Raw genomic sequence first — 12,574 nt, forward strand, 5'->3', positions numbered from 1 at the left:
GGTTGTTATGTCATCTCTTTCACATTTTATTTCCATAATTGGAGTCACTGGTTCTTTTTTAGTTAGTCTAACTAAAAGTTTGTCATTTTTTTTTAATGTGAAGACATTTTCTAATTTTCCTTGTGATTTCTTCTTTGACCGATTTGACACATTGGTTAGTTGACAGTGTGCTATTTAATTCCCACATTTTCCTGTTCTTGATTTATAATAATGACCACAAAAATTTCATCCTTTTCAGTACTTTGTATATTTCAATGAATTTAAACTGATGGAGGCTTGTTTTGTGAACTAACATATGTTCTATTCCTGGAGAATGTTTCAAGTGCACTTAAGAATGTGTGGGTTCTGTTGTTGTGGGGTGGCATGTTCTGTAGAATATGTGATAGGTTAAGTTGGATTACACTATTGTTCAAGTCTTCTATTTCCTTTTGGAACTTTTTTTTTTTCCTTTTGGAACTTCTGACTAGTACTCTTATAAATGATTAAAAATAGGGTATTGAACTTCTACCTATTAATTTTTTCTTCCTTCAAATTTTGGCAGTTTTTGCTTCATTTAATTTTTGGGTTCTTTTGTTATCTAGAATTCCTTTGTCTTCTTGATGGACACTGGTATCATTATAAAATGCTCTTCCTCAAAGCTAGTAACATTTTTTCTTTTTAAGTCTTTTAAGCTATTATTGCTACTGCCATTGTAGCTTTCTTTGATACATATTAGCATGATGTAGCTTTTTAATTGTTTTTTACCTTCAACCTATTATGTCTGAATTTAAAGGATATATCTTAAAGATAGCATATACTTGAATCACTTTCAAAATTCCATTGGAAAAATCTTTCTCTTTTTTCCTACACTGTTCCTCCCCCTTCCCTCGGGTAATCACTAATTTCTTTTCTATATCTGTGAGTCTGCTTGTTTTTTGTTTTATTCAGTAGTGTGTGGTATTTTTTTTAGATGTTACATACAAGTGGTATCATACAGTGTTTGTCTCCAACATATTTCACTTTGCAAAATGCCCTCCAAATTCATCCATGAGGCAAATAAATCTCAACATTTCATTCTATTTTATGGCCGAGTAGCATTTCATTGTATATATATGACACATCTTTATCCATTCATTTGTTAATGGACATTTAGGTTGCTTCCATACTGTAGCAATTATAAGTAACACTGCAATGAATATTATCTTTCATGTATCTTTTCCTTTTTTTTTTTTTCAGATATATACTCTGGAGTTGAATTCCTGGGTCATTGTACAGGAGACAGGAATCAAGACCATTCCCAAGATAAAGAAATGCAAAAAAGCAAAATGGCTGTCTGAGGAGGCCTTACAAATAGCTGTGAAAAGAAGAGAAGCGAAAAGCAAAGGAGAAAAGGAAAGATACACTCATTTGAATGCAGAGTTCCAAAGAATAGCAAGGAGAAGTAAGAAGCCTTCCTTAGCGATCAATGCAAAGAAACAGAGGAAAACAATAGAATGGGAAAGACTACAGATCTCTTCAAGAAAATTAGAGATACCAAGGGAACATTTCAGGCAAAGATGGCCTCAATAAAGGACAGAAATGGTATGGACCTAACAGAAGCAGAAGATATTAAGAAGAGGTGGCAAGAATACACAGAAGAACTGTACAAAAAAGATCTTCACAACCCAGATAATCACGATGGTGTGATCACTCACCTAGAGCCAGACATCCTGGAATGTGAAGTCAAGTCGGCCTTAGGAAGCATCGCTACGAACAAAGCTAGTGGAGGTGATGGATTTCCAGTTGAGCTATTTCAAATCCTCAAAGGTGATGCTGTGAAAGTGCTGCACTCAATATGCCAGCAAATCCGGAAAATTCAGCAGAGGCCACAGGACTGGAAAAGGTCAGTCTTCATTCTAATCACTAAGAAAGGCAATGCGAAAGAATGCTCAAATTACCGCACAATTGCACTCATCTCATATGCTAGTAAAGTAATGCTTAAAATTCTCCAAGCCAGGCTTCAACAATACTGGAACTGTGAACTTCCAGATGTTCAAGCTGGTTTTAGAAAAGGCAGAGGAACCAGAGATCAAATTGCCAACATCTGCTGGATCATCGAAAAAGCAAGAGTTCCAGAAAAACATTTATTTCTGCTTTATTGACTATGCCAAAGCCTTTGACTGTGTGGCTCACAATAAACTGTGGAAAATTCTGAAAGAGATGGGCATACCAGACCACCTCACCTGCCTCTTGAGAAACCTGTATGCAGGTCAGGCAGTAACAGTTAGAACTTGACATGGAACAACAGACTGGTTCCAAATAGGACAAGGAGTACATCAAGGCTGTATATTGTCACCCTGCTTATTTAACTTATATGTAGAGTACATCATGAGAAACATTGGGTTGGAAGAAGCACAAGCTGGAATCAAGATGCCGGGAGAAATATCAATAACTTCAGATATGCAGATGATACCACCCTTATGGCAGAAAGTGAAGAAGAAATAGAAATTTCTTTCCCCATGGGAAATAGATGGGGAAACAGTGGAAACAGTGACTGACTTTATTTTGGGGGGCTCCAAAATCACTGCAGATGGTGATTTCAGCCATGAAATTAAAAGACGCTTACTCCTTGGAAGGAAAGTTATGATCAACCTAGACAGCATATTAAAAAGCAGAAACATTACTTTGCCAACAAAGGTCCGTCTAGTCAAGGCTATGGTTTTTCCAGTGATCATGTATGGATGTGAGAGCTGGACTATAAAGAAAGCTGAGTGCCAAAGAATTGATGCTTTTGAACTGTGCTGTTGGAGAAGACTCTTGAGCGTCCCTTGGACAGCAAGGAGATCCAACCAGTCCATCCTAAAGGAAATCAGTCCTGAATATTCATTGGAAGGACTGGTGTTGAAGTTGAAACTCCAATACTTTGGCCACCTCATGCGGAGAGCTGACTCATTTGAAAAGACCCTGATGCTGGGAAAGATTGAGGACAGGAGGAGAAGGGGACGGCAAAGGATGAGATGGTTGGATGGCATCACTGACTCGATGGACGTGGGTTTGGGTGGACTCTGGGAGTTGGTTATGGACAGGGAGGCCTGGAATGCTGCGGTTCATGGAGTTGCAAAGGGTCGGACACAACTGAGTGACTGAATTGAACTGAACTGATGGTGATTCTATATAGTTTTTGGAGACACCTCCATGATGTTTTCAGTGTGGCTGCAACAATTTACATTCCTTCAATGGTGTAGGAGGGTATCTTTTTCTCTACATCCTGGCCAACATTTGTAATTTGTATTCATTTTGATGATATCCATTCAGACAGATGTGAGGTGATGTCTCATTGTGGTTTTTATTTGCATTTCCCTGATGATTAGCAATGCTGTGGACTTCTGTTGCATGTGCTTGTCGCCCATCTGCATTTCCTCTTTTGAAAATTTTCTATTCAATCTTCTGTTTTTAAATTAGGTTGTTATTATTATTTAACGTTGAGTTCTATGAACTGTTTACACATGTTAGCTATTAATCCCTTATTAATCATACCATTTGCAAATATCTTCTCCCATTTGGTAAGTTGTTTTTGTTTTGTAGGTGGTTTCTCCTTTTGGATCCAAAAAATATTGTTGTAATTTATGTCAAAGAGTGTTCCTTTCTTTTCCTCTAGGAGTTTTATATTATCTGGTCTTGCATTTAGGTCATTAATCCATTTTGTGTTTATGTATGTGGTATTAGACAACGTTCTAATTTCATTCTTTTATAAGTAGCTGTCCAGTTTTCCCATCACCAATTATTGAAGGGCCTGTTTTTTTCATGTTGTTTAGTCTTGCTTCCTCTGTCCATGATCAATTGACCATGAATGTGTGGGTTTATTTCTGGGATTTCTATTCTGTTCGAGCAATCTATATATCTGTTTTTATGCTAGCACCATACTATTTTGATTATTATAGCTTTTTAATATAGTCTGAAGTTAGGGAGTATGAGTCCTCCACCTCTGTTCTTTTTCTCAGGATTGCTTGGACCATTCAGGGTCTTTTGTGTTTCATACAGAAGAAGTCAGAGCCACAGAAATCAGAGAAAAAAACCAATGAAAGGAATCCAAGTTGCAAAGGAAGAAGTAAAACTGCAGATGACATGTTAGTATATTCATATATTCATTATTTATTCAAATATTATTTCTGCTGTTTCACAGCTGTATTCTGGGACTTCCACTGTATGTTGGTATGCTTGACAGTGCCCCAGCTGATCACTGGAACTGCTATTTTTTCTTCATTATTTTTTCTTTGTGCTCCTCAATCTAGATGATATTCAGGAACCTATATTCAAGTTTGCTGATTATTTCTTTTTCAAGTTCAAATTTTTTCAGCCCGTGTAGTCTGTTTCATTTCAGTTACATTGTGCAATTCCAGAATTCCTATTTGATCTTTTTCGTATTTTAATTTTTTATGATATTGTTTTGTAGATATACTATTCTCTAATAAATTTGCTTTAATTCATTCAGTTCAACCACTCAGTCATGTCCAACTCTTTGCTATCCCACGGATTTCATCACACCAGGGCTCCCTGGCCATCACCAACTCTTGTAGCCTGCTCAAACTAATGTCCATCAAGTTGGTGGTGCCATCCAACCATCCATGCTCTGTCATCCCCTTCTCCTCCTGCCTTCAATCTTTCCCAGCATCAGGGTCTTTTCCAATGAGTCTGTTCTTCACATCAGGTGGTCTAAGTATTGGAGCTTCAGCTTCAAAATTAGTCCTTCCAATGAATATTCAGGACTGATTTCCTTTAGGATGGACTGGTTTGATTTTCTTGCAATCCAAGAGACTCGTAAGAGTCTTCTCTAACACCACAGTTCAAAATCATCAATTCTTTGGTGCTCAGCTTTCTTTGTGGTCCAGTTCTCACATCCATACATGACTATCGGACAAACCATAGGTTTAACTAGATGGACCTTGGTCGGCAAAGTAATGTCTCTGCTCTTTAATATGCTGTCTAGGTTGGTCATAGCTTTTCTTCCAAAGAGCAAGTGTCTTTTAGTTTCATGGCTGCAGTCACCATCTGCAGTGATTTTGGAGCCCAAGAAAAGAAAGTCTGTCACTGTTTCCATTGTTTCCCCATCTATCTGCCATGAAATGATGGGACCAGATGCCATGATCTTAGTTCTTTGAATGTTGAGTTTTAAGCCAGCTTTTTCACTCTCCTCTTTCACTTTCATCAAGAGGCTCTTAATTCATTAGACAAAATATTTTAAATTTTATATATTTATGATACTTGATTTAATGCATTACTTTATTAAGTGCAACATTTGAAATTCCTTAGGGATAGTTTTGTGAATGCAGTTTTTTCCTGTGTATGAGCCATATGCCCATGTTTCTTTTCATGTCTCATAAATTTTTGTTTTAAAACTGGACATTTAAAATAAACAATGAGCAACTTTGGATATCAGATCCTCTCTCCTCTATTTGTTGTTTGTGTTGTGCTGTTAATTTTGTCATTTTTATTACTGCCAATGAAGCTTTTTTCTTTAGTTAATTTCTGTAATAGTCTGTGTCATATGTGGCCACTGAAATTATCATCATATTAACTTATACTACTGCATTTCCTTAACTACATTGAATCAATGTCTTTTTACAAGCACTGTGTACATTTTGAAGCATGCCTTAATTCTATGGCTGTTTACAACTCTGTCTTAGGATTCATTTCTTGTTTTTGCAGATAAGTCAGACATGAGATATTAGAACCTACTCCTTATCTTCTTTGCCATATTCACATCTTTGCACATACATGTGGTTTTGTGGATATTCAGGAGTATGTCAGAATTTTTCAAAACCCTCTATAAACATATAATTTCCAGATCTTTCTTTTAACCTTTTTGGGTAGCTCATTCTTTGCTCTAGGTGGTATCACAGACTCAAGCAATTATTTAACAATATCAAGTAATTCTTGTGGCTGCTTTTAACCAACACCGTGGGTATTGAACTTCCACTGAGAGTGTTCTGAGTCAGATCAAATAAAGACAAGCTCTGTAAGTGGAGTTTTCCCAGGAATTTTCCAAACATGTTAAATAGAGAAATTCTGCAAACAAGGCCCTCTGGGAAACTCTAAATTCAATCTGCTCCTTCCAGTGGCTGGTTTCATGGTATCACGTTTTGAGGTTTCTGGATGTTAAGACAAAGCCATACGAAATAGGGCAAGGTAAAATGTCAGAAATTATGCTATTCTTAAAGAGGTCAGCCATTTTTTTCTGAATAAATGATCAACTGATTATTACAAACCTTTGCTTAATTTCTTGAGTTACGAAAGTTTGATGATTTTCAGTTTTTGTTTTTTTTTAACAAGTTTTCTTTATTGGTTTTATGGAAGAGCAGATTTTTCAGATGCTCTTACTCTGCCATTCCACACATGTTTTTCCTTTTTCATGAACTGTGTATCCCTTCTTTGTCTTGAATTTAGTAGCTGATATGACTGGAGTTTTCATAACTCCTATCTGCTAACATTACATTACCTACATTGTGAACATTTCTCTTCATGTATTTTTCTGCAAATTTCCCACCTGTTCTCTCAATAAGGTCAAATGCCTGCAAGCAGGTGTCATTGAGGTACCTGATGCTAACACAAAAGTTTATTACTTATGTGATTTTTAGAATACTGCATAAGAATTTTCTGTGATTAGATTTTCATATGACAATAAAAAGTCCAAAGTTATCATTTAAAATTTATAAAGATGATTGCATTTTAAAATGTCATTTTTAATATGTGTCTAAAATATTTGGAAAATAATAAAATTGAGTTAATATAAATTTTCAAAATTTTCATGTTTCTCAACTGAGACTATGAAGATTAACTAACATGTGGGTCACAATTTTTGAAACAACAAATTTTGCAATGAAATCTAGATATACTTGCTCTCTGTTACCAGCTTTTAGATTTTGTTATGCCCACTACTAATTATGTAATCAAATTTGTGCCTAATTAATTATATTATGAAATATGTAAAGGGAATTATACAATATATTTTAAGCAACAGTTTTATCAAAATGTATAAATATTTGGAAATATCAATAAATTATACCAGATATTATAAACTTTTGATATAATTAAAAGAACTAAAGATGACTAACTCCATAATTAGGACATTTATATTTAATGTGAATGTATCAAAAACTCATGCCTTTTATGTCACTGTAGGATTTTTATGACTGTGAAGTTTTAAGTTTCCATAATATGTTAAATCTAATTATACACTTTTAATTAAAATTATATACATTTACAACTTTATGTTTTTATACTGTATCTTTTCTTTTATTAATAGTCTCATCTTACTATTATACCTATCATTATGGCTATATTTTATGTTTATCATATATAGGCTACAGCTAAAGTATAATTTAAAAACATAAAAATGCCTCCTCTAATATTCATTATCGAATTCCCAATTTTCACAGCATGATTTCCTAGGACCTTTACGCCATTCTGATAAAAAATAATTTCATTAAAAATATATCCATATATATATATATTTATACATGGATTCCTAGTTTCTCTGTTTTGCATTTCCATGTGCCCTGTTTGCTAGTTTAGTATCTGTGTTTCTGTGTCCCATGAAAAACCATAAATATGATATCTAGAGTTTTGCATATTTTAAACATTCTCAAATATTTGGAATCTAACTTTCCTTGCCATATAGTATGTACTGACACTTAGTCCTAGTTGTTGAATGAGGACTAACTGATATCTCTTCATTTAAATTTTTTTGGTCTTTTTAATATTTTTCTCATCCAAATTGTTTTCAGTTTACCAGTTTCTCTTCCACATTCCATTGCATTCTTGTTATATAAAGGTATTAGTTGAATTATTTGATTTAGGGCTGTAGAATAATAAGGGAAAATATCAATTCTGATTTAATATTGTAAAATGATATCAAGTAATTTTGAGAGAGTCCTTCAGAGAAAAAAAATTTACAATGAAATTTAATCAGCCTGAGCTGCTCAATGTATCAAGCAAAAATACTGTAGCATCAGTTTTTCCCCAGTTAATTGTTTGAGCTTCTACCTGCCCCATTAACAAGCAATGCCTCTCTCGCAGGCTATAAACTCTTCTAAATGTCTTAGGGATGCTAGGGGCTTGGAATGTTCAGAGACAGGTCAGAGTCCATTTGCCATCTCTGAGTGAAGGGGAAAAGTTCATCAGGTTGATAATGTCATGGATTTTGGAAAAGAATTGGAGAATTATAATATTTTACTTTACTGTTTTTACTTTTTGGAATGTGAACATTTTAAAAACACATATAAAAGTAGAGAAAATGGAATGATGAGAATTTGTGTACCCACAATTATGTTTTAACAATTACCAACAGTCTGCCATGCTTATTTCATATCTCCCCCACTTTTCAGAAGGGAAGGGGCTACACTGTTTTAAAGTAAATCCAAGATATCAAATCATGTAACTATTAAATGTGTTACTAGAAATCTTTGTGTGTGTGTATATGTTCAGTTGTTCAGTCGTGTCCGACCCTTTGTGACCTCATGGACTGGTACCCACCAAGCTCCTCTGTCCATGGGATTTCCCAGGCAAGAATACTGGAGTGAGTAGCCATTCTCTTCTCCAGGGGATCTTCCCAACCCAGCGATCAAACTGGCATCTCTTGTGTCGCCTGCATTGGCAGTCGAATTCTTTCACTGAGCTACCTAGAAAGCTCTAGATATCTTTTGTAGATCATGACATTTAGTCATTCTATAATACTGGTATCACATTTAATGAAATTTTTTAAAATGTGGCTACAATCTGCTTATTCTAATCAAAGTCCAAATGCTATCTGGTTATAAATGTTATTGTTTTAGGCTTTATATAGTAAAACTATTCAAGAGTAATCTAAAATATTGCAACTGACTTATATATCAACCCTCATTGTACCAGCTGGCATTATAATCCAAGGACTGCACCAGCAGCCCATTACCACACAAGACAATAAACGTGGCCATTTTGCTTTCCTAGAAACTGTTCCTAGGACTCTACTTCTCTTTTTTATAATTCAGGCAAAAAACGTATAGTTACATGTTCTATTTCCAGTGCAATGTGTTATTTTCCCTATATTCATCCTTTTGCACGCCTCAGATTGATGAATCATCTGAGAAAGACTCTGTGATTGCTAAGTGCTTCACATTGTATCTATTGAAATGTGGCAGCATTAAAACATCCCAAATATATTGGCTTAAAATAATACACATTAATTTAGCTTATAATTAAGAGGGTGAACCATTTATATTGGGCTAAGCTGAGCATCTCTACTTCTGATTTTAACTGGAGTCACTCATGTGTCTATATCATTTCACTCACCCATGCTTTTGGACATTGGTGGGCCACTAGCCAGGGTGATAAGGAAATGAGTTATCCATTTGTCTCTTTCATTACACATACAGGCTTAGGCTTTGTTAAACAAAGGCAGTTGAAGGGTTTCCATCATGTAAACATTTTCCACCTTTCTGCTTGCAACATTTTGTTTTTGTTCAGGCTCTCAGTTGTGTCCAACTCTTTGCGACCCCATGGACTGCAACACACCAGGCTTCCCTGTTCTTCACCATCTCCTGGAGCTTGATCAAACTCATGTCCTTTGAGTAGGTGATACCACCCAACCGTCTCGTCCTCTGCTGTCCCCTTCTCCTCCTGCCTTCAGTCTTTCCCAACATCAGGGCCTTTTATAATGAGTCAGCTTTCACTCAGATGGCCAAAGTATTTGAGTTTCAGTTTAGCATCAGTCTTTCCAATGAATATTCATAATCGATATCCTTTATGATTGACTAGTTTGATCTCCCTGCAGCCCAAGGGACTCTCAAGAGTCTTCACTAACACCACAATTCAAAACCATCAATTCTTCGGTGCTCAGCCTTCTTTATGGTAGCTTTTGTTCTAGTGGTCAAAACAAGTAAAAAGACCAAGGCCAGAATCAGTGAAGCAAAAGACCACCCAAAGGTAGGCTAAGCTAAATGTTCTGAAGAATAGTACACTGAAAATCTACCACATACTTCAGTCCTCAGTTCAGTTCAGTTGCTCAGTCGCATCTGGCTCTTTGACTCTCTGTGCTCCTTTGAAGACCTTCAAGACCTTCTAGAACTAAAGAACTAAAACCCCAAAATGATGTCCTTTACATCACAGGGGACTGGAATGCAAAAGTCAGAAATCAAAGGATACCTGGAGTAACAGGCAAATTTGGCCTTGGAGTACAATTGAAGCAGGGCAAAGGCTAACAGAGTTTTGTCAAGAGAACACACTGGTCATAGCAAACACCTTCTTCCAACAACACAAGAGAAGACTCTACACATGGACATCATCAGATGGTCAATACCAAAATCAGACTGATTATATTTCTTGCAGCCAAAGATGGAGAAGCCCTATATAGTCAGCAAAAACAAGACTAGGAGCTGACTGTGGCTCAGATCATGAAGTCCTTATTGCAAAATTCAGGCTTAAATTGAAGAAAGTATGGAAAACCACTAGACCATTCAGGTATGACGTAAATCCAATCCCTTAAAATTATACAGTGGAAGTGACAAATAGATTCAAGGGATTAGATCTGATAGACAGAGTGCCTGAAGAACTATGAACAGAGGTTCATGATATTGTGTAGGAGGCAGTGATCAAGACCATCCCCAAGAAAAAGAAAGACAAAATGATTGTCTGAGGAGGCTTTACAAATTTCAATCTTTCAAATAACTCTAATTTAGAGTATATTTTGACAACTTCTTCATGAGAGAAAAGAAAAACAGTCTCATAAATTAAATTCCACTTAAAACATCCCTCTGTGAGATAACCTGATTAATATATTTCACTTCCTTTTGAGAAAAGCAATATAATAGCATTATATTCATAACACTAATCATCTGTCCCAGCTTATAATTAAATAACATTGATAAAGTCCCTTGATGCCTTTGCTTGGTTTCCTTCAAATCAGAAGAGATAGTATCTGTCTATTCTTCATCAAAATGGCATTTTCAGTTGCATCACTTGCACCAGATAACCACAAGCCTCAAATCTGACAAGACTGTTTTTCAATACACAGTGGTAGAAACTGACAATGAAGCCCTGGCAGACTGATGCATTTTCAATAATGCAGGGATTTTTTTTTTTTTTTTCTTAAAACTTGCCTTTTTCCCCCCACGGGGAAAAGGTTTAAATCATTCAGTGAAGGAGAAAAGCTATTTTACTGTTTTTTTTAATGGTTATTTCTTCAAACTTGAGAAGTTTCATGTCACTTTCAAGTATGTTATTAAGACAAGCAGAGCTGGAACAGATTCAAACTTTCTTCTCTCATGGCCAAATCTCCTGCAATTGAAAATGCCAGGGTGACAAAGGAAGCTGCCATGTAAGAATACACTGTTCTTGCTGAAAGGACCTAACTCTCCTGATAATCCTGATGGTACCTGTGTTATTTCATAGGTGGCACACTCAGATTAGATAACAACATGACAAATTGAAAACTAGTGACACCTCAGGAAAAATGTCAAGCAAGTATTAGTTTTAAACAATCCTTGTTGACTGTGATGCTTCTACTGTGGTATGGAGGAAGACTGTCATGCATGCCATAAACTGAGTTGAGTGGCACTGTAAATTTGATCAGGAAATTAAATGCTTTATAAATGATATGGCAGAAGAATCACTATGACCCAACTGCAGTTGGCTATGGGTCATCTGTTTTCTTTCGGCCTCAGTTACTGAAGCCAGTATTTATCTCCCTGTATCCTGTAGGATTATGTTAGCTTATATAGATTTATAATTATAACGAAACTGGAGAAGAATTGGAAGAAATAAATAGTTTCGTCAGTGGTTCAGTTCTTATATCTTCCTGAAGGAAAGAGCTACCCTTCTGAAATGCTCTAAAAATAAAATATAATCATTAGAAAATATTTAAATGTTTCTCCTCCCATATTGGGTGCTACATTTCATAAAAACAGCATTAAGGATCTCTGAAAAGTAAAGTTTAAAGATGTATCTACAGTGCTTAGAGCGAAAGTGTTTGGTGTATATTTGTTTTATTCCTTAAAGTCAGCAGCTTTCATTTAACATTTACATAAAGATATTTTAAAAAATCATCTTTTAAGGACAATTTTGGCTTAAGAAAGAATTGCACACGAATATTACAGTGAGTTTCTGTGTATCCTTCACAGCTTTCCCTGTATTAACATCTCTCAAAACTAGTGTATTAACCTTGGAAAAATACTATTAACCAAAGAAAAGTTAATAACAAGTGTTAATGGGGATGTGAAGAAATTAGAATTCCTATTATTGGTAGAGATTCTTCAAAAAATTAAAATTAGAACTATGATATTATCTAGCAATCCTACTTCTGGGTATTTATCCAAAAGAATGGAAAACAGAATTTCAAGGAGATAATTGCAATTTCATGCTCATGATAGCATTAATTGCAGTACCCAGGAAGTTCTTAGATGATGAATGAAAAAATATGGCATACATATAAAGAATATTATTAAGTCATAAAAAATGAAGGAAACCCTGTTATATATATACTACAAAATGAGTGAACATTGAAGAAATTATGCTAAGTGAAATTAGTCAACCACAGAAGGACAGAAACTGCATGACTTCTACTTATATGAAATTTGTAGTCAAA

At 35.4% G+C, this 12,574-nt stretch overlaps 1 long non-coding RNA gene across 5 annotated transcripts in view; it reads right to left on the reverse strand.

The window, feature by feature from the left end:
- Positions 1 to 12,574, reverse strand: part of LOC145530204 (uncharacterized) — a 358,605-nt gene that overhangs the window by 157,906 nt on the left and 188,125 nt on the right. For 3 of the 5 annotated variants that reach the window (XR_014071546.1, XR_014071547.1, XR_014071550.1), the window contains exon 4: positions 1,674 to 1,881. This is a non-coding gene — a long non-coding RNA (uncharacterized LOC145530204). Of the gene's footprint in view, positions 1 to 532; positions 1,882 to 12,574 lie in introns of those variants that run through there. The other 2 variants (XR_014071549.1, XR_014071548.1) reach the window with 1 other exon arrangement.

The sequence above is a fragment of the Giraffa tippelskirchi genome, chromosome 12 (assembly GCF_054371585.1).
Source record: "Giraffa tippelskirchi isolate mGirTip1 chromosome 12, T2T-mGirTip1v1.2.pri, whole genome shotgun sequence".
In the NCBI taxonomy this organism is placed as follows: Eukaryota; Metazoa; Chordata; class Mammalia; order Artiodactyla; family Giraffidae; genus Giraffa; species Giraffa tippelskirchi.